Source organism: Stegodyphus dumicola, chromosome 2, assembly GCF_044657685.1.
Source record: "Stegodyphus dumicola isolate Sdum_Otavi_A_Nest chromosome 2, ASM4465768v1".
Lineage (NCBI taxonomy): Eukaryota > Metazoa > Arthropoda > Arachnida > Araneae > Eresidae > Stegodyphus > Stegodyphus dumicola.
This window is the reverse complement of record NC_140769.1, coordinates 44,135,215-44,157,245: the sequence shown is the minus strand read 5'-3', so window position 1 is coordinate 44,157,245 and position 22,031 is coordinate 44,135,215. Positions and strand designations below refer to the sequence as shown.

The 22,031-nt window shown below is 31.9% G+C and overlaps 1 protein-coding gene across 2 annotated transcripts in view; it reads left to right on the top strand.

Annotated features, from left to right (window-relative positions):
• LOC118202282 (transducin-like enhancer protein 4) overlaps window positions 1–22,031 on the top strand; it is a 645,188-nt gene that overhangs the window by 543,416 nt on the left and 79,741 nt on the right. The window lies entirely within an intron of this gene.

Genomic DNA, 22,031 nt, shown 5'->3' with positions numbered 1-22,031 from the left:
GAGTGATGAGACAGAAATAAAAACATTATAATAAATAAGTTAAACTAGAATTAAGAAATATAAACACAGAAGGGAAATCATGAACGTAAGAAAAGCAATTAACAGTTATAAACTTAAGTTTAAAAAAAAAAAATATTCGGTAATGTAAGAAAGATATTGTTAAACATGTGAAAGAAATTAGAAATTCTGTAGAAAATTTAGTAAAAGAACTAAGATCATGAAAAATAAACGTTTCTTTTTAAATAGAATTTCAAACCACTAAGTTAAAGTGTGTATAGAATACTAGAATGGTTTTAAAAAAGTAAATGAAGTTAAAATTCAGAATATATTGAACATTATAACGTTAAAAAAAGTGTGAAATTGCATCTAAAATTAAGTAGTGTAACAAATAAACAGCATGTGCGGGAACGTTTGTGAAATATAATATATAAGTTAAAAATCAGGGTATGCTGAAATGGTATGAAAGGTATGAAAAAAAATAGTATGTGGAAATTAAATAAAATATTACAAATTAGAAACGTTAAGTATTAAAAAAATATGACAGTAAATGAATATGTTATTATGAACAGAAAACGTAAGAAATAAGTTAAAGTTTCATTTAAAACTAGAAAAGATAAAAGTATCAGAATAAAATTGAGTAATAAAAACAAATTATCTTGTAGTTACATTAAAGGAAAGTCTTTTTTATATTTGTTTCTTTTACATTGTTTTCAGAGTCGCGCATTGAATAATTTAACACCAGACTTAAAAATATATTTCTAAAACATATAATTCACTTTTTCGTCAAGAGAGGGCAGCATCGCCATTTCATCAAAATTAAGATGCAGAAAATATTTCCTGTTGCCAATTTAAAAAAAAAACTAACTTTAAATGAAAAGCAGGAGGTCTACAACTCAACCAGCAGTCTACCAACACCTCAACTCCACTCGTGACCACGCCTCCTAGTGTGATGACGTTGCCTTTGGTCCCGCCCTCTGTGATGTCATTGACCACGCGCACACCCCACACCCCGTGTCGCAGAACCCGTATTTTTATACTACTAACATGCAGCAGTATACTTACGTTTTTAAAATACAACTCATTGAAATGTATTTAATTTTATATTAAGTTACGAGGTATTTCTACCGCCTTCTTAGCATGCCTTCGTAGTGTAGTGGTCAGCACGCTCGACACGAATTCCTGAGGTCCGTAGTTTGATTCCCGGCGAAGGTGCTGCTCATTTTTCATCTCTCCTGCTTTTCAAAAAAAAAAAAAAAAAAAAGTACCTAATATCTCTATAAAGTTAACAAAATTTATGTTTGTTTTTAATAACTCAAGCCTATTAGAAATATGGATAATCTTTGTCTTCTTAATGAAAAATTAAATAAATGTTGGTACTCACGTTAATGAAATGGATAAGCCTGCCGAATCTTGCATAGCTGTTCTATGTTTGGATGTACGCTGCTGAAAATCAGCCTAATCATAGTGCTTTAAATCTCTCTTCTTTGCTAAGTCTAGAGTGGGATGTCCTTAACTGAGGTAGCTGGTAATAAAATTTCATAAAATGTCACTCTTAGGAGAAACCGTGACAGTCAGTTGTCATGTGTCACTTCCAGACTCTGAGAATTTCAGTTACAGTGTGGTATACGCAGTTAATTTAAACTTTATTTTTGTCTTTTTTTGGAAATCTAGGAGGACTCCAAGGACAGGTTTCGAGGCGGACCACAGAATCACTGCATTAGACTACCAACTAAATTTTCAATTGCTTAAAATTGAATTTTTCACACTAAAAAAGAAAATAATACCCTTCTTGATTTAAAAATGTGACATAGATGTTTGAAATAAGAGCGAATACATCGTTTATACAGACTGGGTCAGTTGCACGTTCTACGGATTGCTCGATAACACAACCATGCAAAAAAAAAAAAAAAAAAAAAAGAAAGAAAGAAAGAAAGAAAGAAAAAAAAAAAGGTTGTGTTTCATTCCTTCAATTTTATAGAATAAATGTATTTGATCATTTTATTAAAAAAAAATAAGGGACATCACGATATCCTCTTTATGCCTTTGGCACTCTTGCAGACAAGCATGTAGATTTTGAAAAACACACTGGCGTGGTGCGAAGTCTTATTATAAATATTTTGTTTCAGTTGAAATGTTGTTCTGAGTTTTTGTACGACTTCTTTTATACGACTTTTAAGCTTCCCTATGTGCAACATTTCGTTCTAACCACATGTATTAGACACGTTTTAGGTATGGCATGTGGAACCATTTTACTACATCCAGATCTTCTTGTCATAGCCTTTAAATTCTTGCAATTCTGTCTAACATCTAGTGGCCTGCACAATTTCTTCGCTTCGCCAACAGCGTGGCCGTGCTGTTTGTTTCACATTTATGATGGATCCCGTTTGGTCTAACTTTATGATCCGTGATTCAATTAAATTAACACTATGGCAGTCACAAATATCGTGTAAATCGTAGTGAAGTAGTATAGTCGTACAGTCGTCAAACAGCAACGTAAAAATCGTTGTTTTTGTAAAAAGTATTTTATACAACTAGTTCATTGTTTATCTCTGAAGTGTTCCATGGTATATATTAAAATTCCCATTATCTGAAGGATCGCTAACCATGAAAATGTTGTTTTGTTTTTTTTGGGGGGGGCACAATATTGCTAATTGCAAAATTTTATCGTCCACCTTGCATAACTTCTAATTACAGTGCAACTGAAAGGGGAATAAAGAACCGTAAATGAAACACTTTTATTTTTGTAATAATTTCCACGATTTGAAGGAGCAAAGTTATCAAATGTTATGTAGAGATTTACTTCAAAAGTTAAGTATATATGCCAAAATTTTTTTGAAATTATGTTAGTTACTTTTCAATTACATCTTAATAGTAAACGATATTTTTCCTGTTCCAAGACACAGATCCTGATACGGGGAAAAATCTCACCCGATATCAGGATACGTCTTAGAATCAATTACTTTTCTCCAATTACTTCCGAAGTAAAACATTTTTCTAAATTAGTAATTAAAATAGATGTAGTATTGCTGTTAATAAATCTAAGCTTATTACCGAAAATATTTATTTAAATATTTATTTTAGCGTTTTATTTAATTTGTTTTATTTTCTTAAAACCAAAAATCTTCATTTTTTTCTGTTGGATGAGGCATGCAGCTTAAAGAATCGAAGAAATACGAAAGTTATTAAAACTGCTAATCAAATATATTTGTTTGAAATTCAAAATTCTCGGCATTATTAGAGAATTCCGCTTGAAAATAATTCAAACATTTTAAATCAAATTATTTGTGACACCCTACATGATTGTTTTCTTAACTGCTTATCAAAGAAACTTGTAACCTTAAATTTCACTTCTTTAAAAAACAAAGTGAAATTTTATGCTTCTAGGAAGTTTGTAAATTGTTTCATAATTGTCAACAAAACTATGCAAATGGGTAATTAAACGATTCCAACTTAACATTCAGGTGACGATAACGATCTGATTACCAACTTGGGTTCTGTGCTGCCATCTGCGAGCAATTTAAAGAACTACAATGCGATTTTTCCTCGAATTCTGCAACAGTTGCGACATGGGAAAAGTCTACGTAGCAAACTATAGAATACAATTACCAAGTTGCTTGAAAAGGGTGTCTGTCTTAATTAACTGTCTGTCTTTCAGTCTTGAAAACAAATTATAGTTCGCAACAAAGTATTTGTTAATAAAGTAGAAGCTGAATTTTTTAGTTCTAGTAATTGAGTTGATAAGTTGAAAGTAAAATTACATGTGCATTTCACTGCACTATTTATTATTTGTAAGACTGAAAAAGCTCATCATCCCGAATCCTTTGCATTTTCTTGCTAGTTTCTTTAGAAAAAAATCACCCCTTCCCTTATCAATTAAGTATGATAACTAAAGACTTAATCGAATTCTGTATCGAATTGCTCAGTCAGTGCTGTTTTGAATCGAATTTGTGGTTGAAAATTTTAAACTTTGGAATAAAAATTCATGTACATGTTAGCATTTAATTAGTTCCTTTATTAAAAACACATTCCGTCAAACATTAATTGTTAAATACTTGCTTTATTCAGAAACATTACCGTCAACATTACTGCTCAAAAAACTTACAGTTCAAATCATTATCGTTCTAAAAAAAACTGTTGTTGCCAATCGGGAAAATACATTTTAAATAAAATTAATACGTTGCGTTTACATTCGGGCATCCTGACTTAGTTACGACTTCGGAACATTAAGAACTTATATTTAAAAAAATTAAATCTGTAATATTAATGTTTATAGTTCGAAAGTCTTTAGCTGTCATATAGATTCACCGTCGTTTTCTATTCTTTTTTCGTGTCCTAGTTTTAGTAATATGCGGCGTGTTGTTATCGTTATCCTCAGTAACACTAATGTCACCACCGAGTGAGCTACAGTTTGACGTCTGCAGTGCGATATAGGTTTTAGGTTCACCAGCGGCCGAGCGGTAAAAACCGCTGAATACTGGTAGTTCAGTCCGGGGTTCGTATCCCGACGAACGGGCTGGCTGCATGGCCGTTTTCGTGGTTTTCCCCATCTGTAACGTGGATACGAGCCAGTTTACCTTAAAAAGACCTCCACGGGGCATCCCTCCCTTTCCGTATAGTGCCTAAGGGCGGAGCACGTAATAAGCAAAAAAAAGATAGAGGTTTTAGGTCTGAGGTACGATACGGGTTTAACAGAATCGAGTCATCTTGAAAAAATCAGCAAATTTACATGTTTAATTCGGTCAAATTCAGAAAACCTGAGGATTTAGCTTAAGAAATGTTTATTTTTGGATCAACCTAAATATGTGAAGAAACATTTTTTATTAATCAATCTCAGCAAAAATGTTTTATGATCAAGCATCATCAGTGATCCTTCACAAGCAATAATAAGAATTTACGCTACAAAATTATCACCTAAAAGTTAAAAAAAAGAAAGGGGAAGTCTTAACAGTTTTAAAACAGCATCATTCGTCTCATTAAATTGTTGATGATGGGAAATTTATTTATTTTCACATTGGAATTCAATTTTCCTGGTAATTATTATTTGTAAGGGATAGATAAACCTCAAAGCAAAATACAAGTTAACATGGGCTCAACGGTAAACAGAGGATTAATGGCTGCATATGTGATTTATTTTTAAGACTGAGCAATTCGCTTTTAATGGACGATTTAACACTTCTAGGCATTTTGGATTACATACTATTGCCAATTAAAAGAATTCCCAAATACTGCATCATCTGCTATCACTGTTGTTAACACACCAATGTTTTCTCTTTATCGGGAACTTAAGTAAAAAGCCTCCTTCAAGAAGATGCACTTAACATATTTCAGTATTGGTGATAAAGTTTATGAGTTTAGGTTAAGGTTAACATCTTTCACAAAACAAACTAACTTTAAATATGCGCTTCTTATGAAAAATAAAAGTTATCCACAATTTACAGGATTCCATAAAATAAATTTTTGAAGCTTAACGCTGTAGCCTGTCATCATTGAAATTCTGAAAACTTTCCAAATTAAGTTTTATCCACAATTTACAGGATTCCATAAAATAAATTTTTGAGCGTTACTCTGTAGCCTGACATCATTGAAATTCTGAAAACTTTCTAAATTAAGTTTTCACTGGGAAAAGGTATTTATGTTAGGAGATTGATGGTATTTCTCACTCTTTCTTTAAAATTAGTGTTCGTGTGAATGAGTAATAAATTTCAATATATAATGATTCATTTTTGTGTATTATAAGAATTTTCCTACTGTTAGAAATTTTATTCCTTATAGAGTTCACGTTTAAGTTTCTAACCAATTATTTTCTGTTAATTTACTGTCCTATCGCCTTCATTACCATATTCCTGCCAGAATGTAAATTTCTAGCTCGTGTTATATTCAAATGAGTTATAAAGAAGAGACTATTTAAAGGAACGTTTGAGAGGGTAGAGTGAGAGCCTGTTCTGCCTGCTTGAAGGCCACGTTGCTAATTTGGTTCTCTTGGGAAACAGTATTCTGTGACATTGAATGCCGACCTTAGGTCACAGCCAGCTTGCTCTTTATTCCAGTTGTGAAGACGTTAGACTAACTTACTTTCTTAGTTTTTGTTACTCCATTATGTTTGAGTTAAGCCATAACTGTTGGCTTTTGGGCACGAGTTGATGCCGTATGTTAAACTATTATTTGTGTTAATAAAAGGGTTCTTTACACCCTTTACCTGTCTCTCTTATACTTACAAGACGCAGTGAAAATTCGCTTACATCTTTATAGAGCTTTAGTTTAGTTTATGCTACCCAAGAACGTCAAAATCTATATCCTTAAAACGATTTTTAAAACTAAAACACTAATGGAAACTGAAATTCTGCTTAAATATATTTCCATCTGCTGAAATATGTAGAATTTGGGGAGAGTAGAATTTTTTCATAAAGATTTACATTTTTTGTGGATAAATCTGTTATTAAGTTTTATTTATTTATTTTTGAAAATTGTATAAAGAAAGAACGTGTTTTTTGGAAGTTTTCTCTTGGATTTCTGTTGATTAAAATGTTTCGGTTTGAAAGTTCGTAGTTGTGTTGAATGATTTATGATGTAAAATAAAAACCAAATATATATTTATTTATAAGTTGGAGAGATTACCACCCTGTAAAAATTAGAGTAACTGTTTATTATAATGGAAAAAAAAAAAAAAAAAAAAAAAAAAAAAAAAACTATTTTAACACATTGAAAGTACTGGCCAGGTAAAGATACATTACATAAAGATTTTATAAAGATACATTATATAAAGTCTTATATAAAATATAGCTTCTATTTAAAACAGCTGTTTAAAATATAGCTACTGTTTAAAACAAAATTTAAAGAAAAAGCAGCTACATAAAATTTGCTTTATATTTCAAAATAAACCGTTTATTTTTTATGGAAATTGAAAACTTAATACATTAAAAATATTCCGCGAATTTTAAATGCTATCGAAAATTTTTAATATTTTATATGATTCCGTACCATTCATAAGTGTTGGAAATGAGAAGATTTTTAAACATGAAATGACGATCGGTTAAGACTGCATGTTTGCTTTCATGCAGCGTTGTATACCACTCTAAATTCTCACAAAGAATGACGACATACACCAGCAAAACGATTTTATCTCCCGCTCACCACCTCAACTCGCCATTTTTGCACATACATTCCATTACGATATCTAAATAGATATCTAAATAGATATTTGGGTCCCCTTTACCCGCTTGCACATTTTTACGAGACATTTTTGAATCACCCTGTATAAAAGTGTATATAATATATTTATTTCGAAAGAGTTATACAAATTAAGTCAAATAATTAAATAAGTAAAAATGTTTAATTTACATTTCTCTTAAAAATTAATTTCCGAAAACTTTATTTATGTTTAGAAGGAAATAAAAAATTAGTAAATAGATAATCTGTATGGTGGAGAAAAAGTAAAAATATTTAAATCAAACTTCTAAGTGAATTTAAATCATGACCTTCTTCACGTAAAGTATAATTTTGTATTTCATTCTTTATTTAGAAATAAGTAATCGCGTTTAATCTTAAAAGTGCTGGAATATAACATTAAATGCAGATAACATGATTATTAATGTTATCTTCATCATTTAGTTCAAATATTCATTGCAGATTTAATGGTACCTGTCTTATGCGAGTACTTCTAAAAACTGGGCTATTACTTCTATTTAACTAGGGGTAAAAAATAAAGTAGAGGAAATAAGATATTAAAAGAAAACTATATTAAAAAAAAAGATTAAGCGAAAGAAGGGAAAAAAGGAAGAAAAAAGAGGGAAAACACCTGAAATCTCGGTTGATTTCAAGGAGAATAACGAAAAGAGAATGTTTTTGTACGTTGGTATCGATTCTATTCTAGCAACGTTCTCGATTGACTTCTTTCAGTGATTTTTTTTATTCTTATTCTTTTTATTTATTTATTTTCTTTTTTTTTCATCGCTTCTCCCCCCCCCCAATGGTATTTCTTTTTTTGTTTTGTCGGCTCTTACTTTCTCTCTTCTACGCTCGGAACATGTATGTCTGAAGAGAAGAGAAAGCGATTTTCGCTCTCGCAATCCACGTTATTACGAAAGTGATTTTTCTCTTTTTCCACTTGTTTATTTGACAATTAGTGTTGCGGATTTTTTATACTCTCCCCTCTTCACTTTTTTTTTTTTTTTTTTTTTTTTTTTTTTTTTTAGATTATGGCTCGTCTGTGATGTAATAGATGCTAGTCATCGCTTTCCATTTGATGTTTCATCTACAATGATTGCCTTTTTTTTATTTCCTTTTTCCTCGCTCCAGTCATTTGATTTGTGCTACTTTTATTTCTTTTTGTGTGTGTGTGTTTTGTGATTAGTAGTATTGACAGTGCCTTTTTAAAATAAATTCCGTGTGGTGCAAATCATTACTTATTTAAGAAAGTTTTGAAGTTTGATGTGCATGTGCGCTATATGATAACCTTCCAGTTGAAGTTCTGAGATTTTTAAACGCCCATAAATGCTCATTGTTGTCGTTTATCTTACATTTTGTAATTTTTAATAAAGACTGGCGAACAGCTATTTTAAGACATACAGGTTCCGCGTTATTTATGAAAGGTTGCTTTACACCACTATAGCTCTAAGTTTACGGAAGAAGAACATGGAAGCATAAAACGCAGTGTTTTTTACGCCACTGTGGTTTTTTACTTCGTATTATTAAGTTCGTTTTGATCTAAGATAGAAACTTGGCGAGGATTTTTACTTTTACGGGTTAAAAAAAGGCAAAAATATGGTTCAGCATTTGTTTTTGAGATGAAATATGACTTTAAATGTGAAAGAACTCGAAGGTTTAGAGTTGTTTTACAGTGTTTGGATTATTGTATCGCAGGATGTTTTGATTCGCTGTAAAGAACTACCTATTAGAAAACATACTTTATTTAAACAGTTAATCGCGTTTGATCGTATATGAAGCCTTTTACACCAGCCAAACCTCAAATTTTTATACAGGGACAGACGCAGGGAAAGGAAATAAAGACATAATCTAAAAATGTATATAAATAGCAGTCCTCTTTATCCTGTACCCTAGTCTTCTGTACCTTCCACTACCGAATTATCAAAACTTATATAACCAACGCGATCTTTAACATAACATACAAGGTGATGCATAAACGTTAGAATTTAAATTACGAATACTTTTTATCTCCCAATATTATTTATTTTGCCAGTTCTTAATATTAAATTCAGTGAAATATTGGATCACGAACAAATCGGTTCACGAACAAATTTTTCAAACGAGAATGTCTTGGAGGGCGAACGATGTCTCGAGATACGAACAAGTAAGACGCTAAGGAATTGATATTCCATAAGTATAGGAGGATGGGAATATTCTCCAAGAGGTTATTTTAGCAGAGAAATTCATACAAGATAGAAGAAGATATAGAGATTCATTCAACATTATCATCCTGAAAGAGCAGTAGTAAGACGTAGTATAAGTATTTGCAATGACAATGCTATTTCTTGCTTTAGGAACATTTTAAAACATAGTTTGAAACAAATCGTATTGAGTAAAGCCCAGATATTCTCAAATAGAGGTGAGCAGTGTTAAGGGGAAAACAAGAGAAAAAAACCCAGAAAGACATCAGCTATCTGATATTTTTACGTAATAGGATTTTCTCCTTTCAAACAATAACATTCTGCACCTCTTTGGCTTCTGTTCATCGTTTCCCACTTACGCTGTCAACTTTCTTTCATAGAGATATTATAAAATTTAATTCAAGTTTTCCTATTTTTTGTGCGTTTAGTATCGTGTTAAACATTGTGTATATGTCAATATTGCATGCGTAAAATATTCTTTTCTAAGCACATTTTGAGATCAGTGAACTGATTAGTTCATTTTACATTAAATTTGTATGGTGGAAATTGTTTCGCTTTTGCGAATATTTCGGATGATTAAAATCGTGAATCATGGTTTCACTGTACAGTTTAGAAAAATATGTTTATGTTATGGTTTAAAAAAGTGTCTGACAAATGTTGCCCATTGTTAACCTTAACATGACGGGATTTATCTAAGGAATTATGCATAACTTTTGTTGGAATTTCATTTGCCAACTTTGATCTGCTTGTCGAATATCCCCCCCCAAAAAAAAATCTGCAGCTTCTAAATCCGGTGATCTCGATGGTCAATTAAAATTTGAAAATTAGGAAATTATGCGATTTCTAAAAATTTTTCTTAATAAAGCCATTGTTTGCAGCTGAAAATGTTGAACTAGTCTGTTGGAACACTAGACACATTCCGAATACTAAAGAAGCTGTGATTTGTATCCGCTACCTCGAAACAATGAAATGTTAAATTTAAAAATTAGGAAAAAACGAAACCTTAATCTGTTGCAGATTCTGAATGAAACTATCGATTTCGAGAGCAGTCTGATACAGGTCTCTCTTCTTTAGTAGAGAGTAGGGAAACGTTTTTTAAGTGGCCAGAAAAACAATCCTAGTTTGATATGTAGATTTTGATTAGAAGTAAAACTGAACAGTTATTCTTTGTTTTGTAATGAATTTTCACAACATAAAAATCTCCGAGTATATGCGATACTCGGAAATAACCTAAAAAGAAGAAAAATTATTTATTGTGTAAATCATAACTCTAATTATGTGCTATGTATTTACATCAATACGTCTAAGCCGTCCAAATGTTTAGTGCGCTTCCACGTTTTTAAGGTAAATTTAAATAACATACGTAATTTTCGTCTTTTAAGTTTTATAAACTATTTGTCATTATTTGATAATTTTTTAAGGCTGGAGAAGCGAAAAACTTAGATTATAAATTAGATTTATAGTCTATTTTTTTATGGTTTTTTAAAATTTAATCGGTAAATCAATGGTAAAAGCTTCTTCACTTTCTGCCATTTCCAAGGATTTCATAGGAACATTTTGGTTTCGTAATGCTGGTAAGATATGTGCTGTATTTTATAAGTTTCGAAGCTTTAATAAATGCACTTAGATTTCACACAATGTAAATTTTAGTAATTTTTCTCCTAGATTAATCTATAATTACTTTGATTGCGATTACGTTTAGTAACTTTTCATGTGATGATGAAAATGCAGCATAATATCTATTATCTGAATCGCCCACCAATCAAATTTTCTCAGTACCCAGGACTAATTTATGGCACATTGTTTTTCATATAATACATTAAAAGTTATAAGTATGTGTGTAATACACTATACATGTGTAAGCATGTATAAAACATATTGTTGCATGCGTATAGTTTTGTAATTGATTGAATGCACACAGAACCGGTGATAGCTTGATAAAATTTATTTTACCAAAATGAACACTTTACAGTTCTGGAACTTTCCACAAAAACAATCGAACAGTTCTTCCCAGTATTGCGGAGCACATTCAGTAGTTACGCACACAATGCAATGTAAAGCGCATCTAAAGAGCGAAGATTACACGGAGATATCTCAATACGCCATAGTCCACTCTGAACTGAAAAACTGAATTATCTCTTCGGTCTTATATAGTTCCCGGCCTCCGAGAAATCACGAGTACCTTTCATTTCTCGAAATTACTGGAAGGCATATGTGGTTAAAGTTACATATAAGGGGTGGATACGGTTACAGTTACACATAGGATCAATTACAGTTATTAGGTTACATAATTAGTTATACAGACCAAAGCGACGCCAAATAATCACAAAAATTGGCGGCTTTTGGCAATTTCTTGCCAAATTTGGCGACAAAAATTAGTTGCCGGAACCATTGCCAACTTGGCGATACCTCGCCAATATAGCGAGATAGCCATTTACTGAATGTTTAATAGACTTGCCACTATAATCTTATTTTTCCAGCAGAGTTTTTGTTTAAACATTTCATGTTAATTATGCAAAAGATACTACTATTTCACATTTATTTCCACTAAAATTATTTACTTGTGTATAAAATCGGAACAATATAATACATTGAAAACGTATACTTATATAACAATGATTTAAAGTCTAACTAATAACTAATTTAAACCAAGTCCTATATTCTCTTTGTTTCATATCGCATAGGCTCTCTCAGACCAGTAGATTATGTAAATTTAAAGGGTGCGCTGGAGAATGCAAAAAGTAGCGAAAGTTAACTGAAATTCGTGCTTTGTTGAGCTATTTATTTCCAGCGCCAGTCTTCGTTGGAAGGTGACACCTTTTAATTGTTGACCAGATGTATTAATCACTAAGCTACAAGAACTATGGGAGGAATGCTTTTAGTTCCTTACGGTATCATTTTTTTTTCTTTTCAAGTTCTGTTAATGTTAGTGGTATGACTAATGCTAGGGAATACTGTAAAACACTTCAGTTTTTTCCATAATTTTTCATATTTAGGTAAGCATTAGTTATTTATTTTCACATTTTTAACTATTACGGAAAATATTTATCTTAAAATTTTATTTAAAATAATTAGTAATAATAATACTGGGGCTAATTCGAGTTTTAGTCTGTAATATTCAACAATGGACTCTCTTTCAGTTTCATTGACTATTATTATATGTTTTAATATGTGACTGCTTCAGAATAAAAGAGGCGGTGGGAAATCCGCGTTGCTTTAGTATATCTTTATTACTTGTATTCTTTAATTTCTGTGCCGCCATTTCCTGTTTAGTTGTAATAGCTTCTACGTAAGCTTTTAAGAACTTCAAGAACTGTGTTTTGACTCTTTTACGTCATCGTTTAAGTTAGTTATAACGGCTTCTTGCCAGCTTTTAATTCACTCGGGTATCATTCTCATAATTACAATTATTCTTGTAACTCCACAGCTACATTTCCTTCCAGTGCTGTTAAATTACCTCTAGCCTGTAAGCGATGTCCATCTCAAAGAAATCGCTTTGCTGGATATTTATTCAAAGCCATATTCTGATATAATTATAGTATGATATTAATAACAATAATGTTAAAAAACATATTTTTAAATATCGTGTAAAATTTAATTTGAGGAAAATTAATAAAGATTCCTTTTAAACTACCGCGTAAATTTAAAGAGAGTAATCAAACATAGGTTTTTAAGGCATTATTGCGTTAAAGAGAGCAGCAGTTTTATTCGATGGCGTAATCACGAAAATATCAGTAGTCATAGTGCATAAACACATTATTGAACGTAGAGAATTGAAGTATATATGTGATGATTTTAAAATGCGTAGATGAAGACACTGGAACGTTAACAGCTTACAATATTGCATAGATGGCTGAGAACACCGTAGTGGCTGAAGGTAGGGCTGAATGGAAAAGCATGATGACGCATTTATCACAACGGAAGTTAAGAATCACAATCTTTAATTTTTTTCGTATATCAAATCATCATTTTTCAGACAAGATATTTCTTAATTATATTCACATTATTTACGCATTATTTAAAAATAAGAAATTGGTAAATTATTATTATAATACTTATAATAAAGCTGAAAGTATTATAAAATTTAACTATATAATAAACTGCTTAGATAAAAATTTATGTCAATGATTTTTCTTAATGCTTAAAAATAAATCAGTAAAATTCCAATTTGACAATTTTAAAAAAATACTACTTAAACTACTTGTAGTTTATTTTTGATATCAGTTATTTCGTTTCATGTTTGTGAATCTCTAGAAGAAGAATCAAATAGTTGCGCAAACTAATGCTTCTTTATTAAATCACAAAAGCTAAAATAATATTATTAAGTTTTCTGATTTTCAAATATATTTTAAGAATTTTGTAGTATTTTAATCTTTTATACTTTAGAAATATCCTTCCATATGATTTGTTTAAAAGATTAAAATGATTGCTAAATTAAAAAACATATATATATATTTATAATACAGAAAACTTAGTAACATTATTTTTTTTTTTTTTTTTTTTTTTTTTTTTTTTTTTTTTTTTTTGAGGAGTAGTTGACTTTTGAGATTTAATAAGGAAGTTAAGTTTGGTCAATTATTTGAGTCTTCATCTGTAGAATCTTTAAATTATTTTGAAGCAGAAGACATGCAAAATATGAGCAATGCCTTCTTCGAGACTCGAACCGGCACCTCTCAAATACGCGCCGAGTGTGCTACCACGAAGACATACTGGAAAGAAGGAGAAAATACTTTTATATATCAGTGGATTCACAAATATGAAAATCATTTTTAAACAATGAATTGTTAAAATATTACTTTTTCTTTTTGGGAATTCTTGGAAGAAAATTCAAGTAGTTATGCAAGCTATGCTTATTAAATCTCAAAAGCCAACCTTGGTTCAAAATAATTGTACTAATTTTTCTGCTTTACAAATATTCTAAAAAATGTGGTAGTCATTTTTATCTTTCACACAAGTTACGTGAAAAATATCTCTCGAGTAGAGACTAAACGCCTAAAGCTATAATGATTTTAGGGGAATCCTACGCTCTTCAGAAAATAAATGAGAAAAAAGGAAACCCTTAAAGTATACATTAGTGTATGTGTTGTGTGCACCTATCTGTGGAAAATAAAAAGGAAATTATAGCGTTTCAATTTTAATCATAAAAGCAGATTTCTTTTATGCTATTTGAGGTAAATGTTATTCAATTAATTATTCCTAGATAGTCGGTTTTGTGGTCCAGGTGATAGTAAAAAATTCTTTCGAATTTTGAGGAATTCCTAGAAGAGTTGCTTCGAACGCCACGACTCCGCGAACCGCAGTTTGAAGACCACTGGTCTTCATTTAAAAATGTAATGCTTTGCAAAGCTCGCAGGAGGACATTCTGCAGCTCAAAGGTAATCGCCAATTGGTAAAAGAATTTCGTCAAAAATAAAAGAAAGAATATACGCCGGAAAAGTAATACAATAATGGGATTAGATTTCGGCAATGGTTGCACAAACTGTACTGTGCACACTCTTTTTCGTCTTGCTATTAGCGTAATTTCGTGCTTTCCTTTGAAACTCGATTTTCAAAATCAAAATTTTGCAAAGTGCCGTACAAAGTGCCGCTCTTAAAAATTAAACACTGAACTGCGACGAAACATTTCTCCATTTCTGACTTTTCTAGTCCTTTGCTAAAAGGAAGCCTTTTCCTAAATCATCAACTCTTATTTTGTTTGTATTTCGAATTAACCACTTTTCAAAGTGGTTTCTTTCTTGGTATTTTTGAATTCTCTTCTCCGCAAGTTCAACGAAGAAGTAATTCGCTTAAATAAAGTCAGTCGGAAAAATAAATAATTACTCGGAGATACTACAAACACTACACTCGCTTTTACGGAACTCTCTAACCAACCAACACACAGCGTTACATTCCATTAACTTATTACCTCAGCCCCTTAAAGCGATTTTTCTGCCATTTTGCGAAAGTAACACTGTTTAATGTGCCATGTTTACCCCGAGAAGTTGAAACACGCGGCTTCTCAGAATGTCGGTCGACACCCTCCCCTTATGTACCTCCCTATCTCAATGTATTGTACTGTGAGGGGGGAGGGCAAGAAAAAAGAGAAAACTTCAACGCAGAAACAATAACGGCCATAATAATAACGGCAATAATAAGGAGGAACATGCTGCATTCCTCTTCTCTCCAGGAGCGCTGCCCGAAGATAATTAAACAAGGCTCGGTAATTAATTAACCATTACCGGGCGTGATAAGGGGAACCCAATTAAGCCGACGGTTGGCCATGTTTATTCATGTCGTCGGCCGTGTTGACAAAGGGAGACGATGAGGCAAGGGGGGCGGAATAGCGCCACTAATCGCCGTTTTATGTCCACCCCCGTTAAGATTCGTGCTCCGGCGAGCGCGCACCGGATTTTTTCCCCGTTTTCTCCCGTTTTTTTAAAATTGGTTTTCCCGCGGCCGGAATAAGGGAATTAATTTGTTTTAATTTCCGCCGCGATCTGTTTGTGAGCGGAAAAGAGGGATTTTACTTTTCGCGGGATTTCCGAGGAAAAGGAGTGAGAAAAGGAAGGTGGGAAGGAAGGAGGGAGAGAGAAGAGGAGCTTTTACTTCAGAAAGAGGAGAAGTTGAAGAGGAATGTAAACGATCTTGCGGAAAATTCTTCAGAAGAGAGAACGAATTTCGGTGGAAGTCATATATTATTGGAATCATAACTATATATATGACTCTGTGCTTCCTAGAATGTCTGAATTCAAAGTAAAACTATTATTAAATTTGTGTACTATTTTACAGAAACTTCATAAACTTCCTAGAATAGAAACTTAGCCCATTTATTGATTCATTCTTCTCATAACATATTATCAGAAATTCGTGGGCCGTAATAAATGGAAATGTAAAATAACTAAGTATTGGAATCTGTTTCTAATTTTTTTTTATTTATTAGCATTTTTAAGTACTTTTTAAAATTATTGTTTCACTAAGTGAATTTATTAGCTTGACAAAAAAGGTACTGTTGGTATTTCAGCTGAGAAAATATCTGTCGCAAACCTCGTATATCAGCTGTCTAGTTTAAAAAAAAAAAAAAAAGAAAGAAAGAAAGAAAAAGAAAAGAAAAAAGCGCAGCGTACGCTTTGATTGATAATTATGTTTGAATTAAGTTCTTTTCATTAAATAAGTGCAAGTTTAAGCAAGTTTAATTTATTCCTTCCTTCTTCCCTACTGAATAATATCACAATACATTTGCTTTTTGAGTTTGTATCAAATATTTGATTTTACTTTCCGTGTTTGAGGATTATTTTTTAAATTCGTAGTTGGTCTATCGTATCTGTGTAACTTATAATTTCTTTAAGTAGCAAATTGTTAGATGAATGCAGAGATCAGCTTTAACTTTTAATGATAAACTCTTCGTTGAGATATTACACTGGTAATCTGAAATTTGCATTCCCTTCGTTGCGAGTGCTAAAATGGCAGTCTCACTTTAAAGTCATGTATATGGAAAATTCGATTAAACAGATTCTCTCGAAAGCGCGCCATTGGTCACCACTTTTCAAGAATATTGGATGAATCTTCGAGGGACTGTTCAGTGAACCTTTAGAAACCTAGGCCTAACACGACTGGATCTTTGCCTGTGTGATCATTAAGTGTTGGGTTAAGCTAAGAACACCGATCTCTTTTAATTAGATTTTGGGATATCACGTATAACAGAAGGAATAACAGATATGCTTCTATCCTCTTAACTATTGAGAAGTTGGATGGTTGCTTAATTATTAAGGCAAAGCAGACGAGGATTCTTTTGCACAGTGAAAGAAATACTATGAAATACTTCTTAACTAAAAACGCTGGTACTTAATGATATCTATGGAGAAAATACGAAAACACCATCAGACGATATGGGCATAAAACTCCCAGCAACAGATACTTGTACAAAATATATAAGTATTCAGCGTTTTTCTCACTCAGGTACGTATCTGTAAAAAATTTAAAATATTCGAAGAAAATGTGATGCCGATCGCTAGGAAATTATTGCCCATGCTGTATGATTTTAAATTTTTGATATATTATATATTTTAAGCATTTATGTCTGTTATTGAACAAAGCTTGTACAACTTTGTAAATGTTTACTCCAATTTTTTAATTTCCAATCATTTCTATCGAAACACTTTATACTCTGGCAGTCTTCTTTTCACGTAGAGCAGACTTGAAAATAAAAAACCATCTTTTGTAAAGAGATCTTCCAAACCTGCTTAGTTAATGCATAATTGACCAGTAATGAAATTTGGTAATGTCTTTAGTGAATCGCTGTTCCCACAAAAACTGTTATCATGAATTTCAATTTTTTTTAAACTGAAACCAATTATATAAATTTTAATACGCAGTTAATCAAGCTGATATCTTAATAACTTCGTCTACAGACACGCTATTTCTATAATACGTTCTCTAACGACAATTATACTATAAGCCTGCTGTGAGCATAAGTAGGACAAGTGCTGAAGAAATTAGAATCAAAATAAAATTTTATTTTATTGACTTAAATTTTTCATAAATAATTCCATTTCTGAATACCTTCGCTTTATGTTCGTATTCGACAGAAACTTTGTTCAGAAACATATGTAAGATAGCGTTATACCAAGAAGCTCCACAGCTGTCCAGCAGTTAATACAAAACAAAAACGGCACCTATCCAGTCCCCATAAAAGCTGCTGCACCTGTATTCGTACTTCACTGCGACACTTCCTCCGCTGTCTGTCTATGCGAGCAGATGGACTATGTGAGCATCGACAGTCCAAGAGGAAACACATCTCAGATGAGATTCCCGAAAGGCAACACAAGTGCGTAAACGTTCGATGGCTTCACAAGAAAAATAAAAACCCTTGGCTGAAGTAAATGTATCTACAGATGCGCCTTGGGCACTGTCGTATTGTGTGCTCAAGAGGCCGTAGAAATAGAAAGAGAGGACAGCGGTGGCCAAACATCTTACGTCAACAGGCCGACATTTTCTTTGCTTTCCTTTTTTTTTTTTTTTTTTTTTTTTTTTTTTTTTTGTGTGTGTGTGTGTGTGTTCGTTTTTCTTTACCCTTTCCCTCTCTGCGCTTTCTTTTCTTCGTCTTCTCCCGTCTTGTGCACACAAGAGCCGATGGCCATCGTCTATTGCCTTCGGGGCTTCTACATGTTGGCGAGATTTCGCCCCATTCCCTTGTGGGTTTTGGCGTTTGATATAGACTGGATTTGTCTTTCCTATAAAAATTTTTCCTGCTTCCTTTCTTGTCTTTTTTAAATATATTAAATGGAAATGTAAATGTTGAGATTTGGTTTAAAATAACTAGTAAATATTCTTTAGATGGTTGGTTAAACTACATTTACTCTTTCTTATAACAGAGTACACGGATGAGCTTAAATTCACCTGTTCTGTTTAAATTATTTGATTAAAGAACTTGTACTGTTATGAGGTAGGAGACGGACCGGCTCCTAACGTTGAGTCAGTTATCTATAAACAGTATTAAATTGAATGACAATGAGCTTTTAAAAGTTAAAATAATCCATAAAATTGGGAGATTTCATACCCAAAATGACCCTTAGAAACTTTAGATTTCATATTTACTTAAAACTGAGACTTTTGTGAATTTGTTGTTGAGTTTAAAGTTTACGACTATGTACCTGCAATTACAATAATAAAATTAATGAGCAATAACAGTAATTACAGCTTAGGTGGAAAAAAGATTAATGTAAAAAAATGGTATTAATACAAGTAAAGGCAATGAAAAACATTTGCTTTTGTGTATGTCTTGTTTAACTGTAAAATCTGCGATTTATTTTGAATACAGTAGTTGTTTTTGAACTATTAGTGTCTTATAACTGAGTTATGGAAATCGTTTCTTCTTAATTTGCTAATTTCGCTTTTCTCTTGTCAAAAGGAGTAGCCCTAAACTGCTACTGAAATAAGCACAGATAAAAACTTTACTACTTCAAAACTACAACTTTTTTATTATTCAGTTTTATTGCATTATATTAAAACCTAGAAGCTTTAATAACTAATAATCACTAAGTATTTTGAGTATGTCTGTAAATTAGAAAAATTTAGCCTTCCTAAGCCCTCATGTGTTGATGCGAACACACTCATCATTCAGGAGGATGTTACGCATAATCTTGCTGATGCAGCATCACTGAATATAGTTCATTAACAGCTCCACTGTTTACTATTATTATACAAGTTTTTTTCATCCCATCATTTATGAAAGAAAAAATAAGAATGATTCATTTACCTTCTAAACCAAGAGTTTAGACTTTTTCTGCCTTGTAGATCTAAGTTTAAGTATGTGAACCATCATAGAGGCAATATGTAACATTCTTAAATGAAATATTTATTTGTAGGTTATTAAAAGGTATTAATGAAACAATTATAGTACAATATAAAATGTGAATTCCAAATTTTGATAATTTTAGTTAATAAAAATGAAACATATTTTTACTTTTAGTAAAATAATTATTTATAGTAATTTAACTTTATATGTAATACTTAATAGTAAGTATTTTTATACTGATAGTAGGACATTATATTTACTATTTCAAACAGCATGTAAAAAAATTTATGTCTAAGAGTATTAAATAGGATCCTATTAAACGGGAAGGCTGTATGAATGTGATCTTTGTAGCTGGTGTTTTGTTATTAGCATATTACTATCAGGCTCAAATGTTGTGAGAGTCAGACGAACATCACCTCTTTTCAGTACATTAAGTCGATTACGACTTTTTGTTTGCAACTGTGCTACACGACTAAAGCCACATTTCATGAAAAGATGATGAGAAAACGATGACGTACATTTTAGATTTTCCCTTAAAAGCAGATATTTACATGCAGTATCCTTATTCTTACACACATTATGCTTTCGTTTCTTGAACAGATTTCAGACTCTGTCATCAGACCTTTTAATTCTACAAATTCCTCTTGTAACTCAATTTCAGCGTCAGCAATATTTACTTCGAATGGAATCAGCACACAGTCTGGGATGTTTAATTCTAGTAGGTTCTTGAATGCATGTCTTCATATTTTTTTAATGATAAACGTACATAACACAATCATCATCTTCTAAATCACTGCTAACTGAGGCGAGATTTAGAAATTGGTCAAATGCACAAGGTGAGATGTTAATGCATTTTGAGATTTCCTAGGAATATATTGATGGTTTCTTTTCTTAGATATCAAATAATAATTATTGTATATTTCGGCAGAGAAGACAAGGTATAGATTTTCGATGGAAAATGTGGAAAATAATTTTATCTTTCTGAAGAAGAGAAAGTTGGGTGGAATTCTTTCGAAGTATTTCTAATCTAACCTCAATCTAAATTTGAGCATTGATAATGTTTAAATTACTTTCTGTGTTTTAAATTACTTTCTGTGCCATTTCTGTGACCATTATTATCTTAAAACATTGTTACTGACTTTTTTTGTAACCATCAGCAGCTATTTCCACTACCTATATTCTTATCTTAGATTTTGTCCGTGCTATATATATTTGCACTGCATTTCGTTTGCCAGCAATATTTTTGATAAATGAACGTGCCACTTTGATATTTCCGTTGTTCTGCACACGCTGCTGGTAGCTATTGCAACGGTGTTGACAATGTTGAATGGGAGAGTAAATGTTCCTCCATTTATGCTTTAAACGTTTGTTCAGCTGTGCGGATGTGGGTTCTGCTTAAAAGTAAGTCTCCATTACTGTGTACTGTCACGTGCGTTTATATTCATTGCGCTATTGTTCTTTGTAACGTTTCCGCAGATTGTTGGCTATGAGTCACACAGCATTCTCTCTCGTCAGCCTTTGTTGTTGTTTAAACAAAAATTATTTGGAAATGATTGTAAAGTATCTTACACCCTTTTAAGAGGTTAGAGGATTCAGTTTTGAAGTAATGACTTTTCGCTCAACCTATAAAAAAATTAAAATGGCAAGCCAAAGTTTAAAAGAATTAACAAATACGTGTGATGTATCTTTAAATAAACGTATGGTTGTTTTCGCTGGTAATTCAGTGAACTGAATAATAAATCTACCATCCTCATTTCTTCTTCTGCTATTTCATAGCTTCGCAATTCTAGGATTTTATAGCTTGGCAATTCCAGGACTTTATAACTTGGCAATCCTAGGATTTCATTCCTACAGCCTGAATTTACATTAAAGCCCGTAATCTAAAGAAAAACTTATGACCATTGTCTCAATGGTCATAATGATATACAGTCGCCCAAATGCATAATTATGTAGGACCGTTAAATTAATGTGTATACTAAAAGAGGTTGCGCGCTCTCAAAATTGAGAAATTTGAAAATTTGGAGCAGCATTAATATTATTTAAATAACCTTCTCAGTACCAAGCCTCGTGCTCGGTGGATTATGGCACCACATTTTTCTACTAACTTTAAGTCTTAGAATTTAAATTGTTACTTGTATTCATTTATTCTCATTTTTTCGAGTTAATATAAAAATTCTATGGAAGCAGAACAAATATAAATTTTAATATATACTTTATCAGTATTTTATCAGAAGATTGCTATCGTTTATCTTCACGGAATGTATTACTTGAAAGAAGTGAACTGCTTGCAGTAGCATCACTGTTTCAAGACAGATGTAATCTTTTTATATTGTCTAAAGTAATAGATAGTGTAAATTTAGTATCATTTGGCAATTCGAATGTAACTGCGTTATAACGAATAGTCATAAATTTCG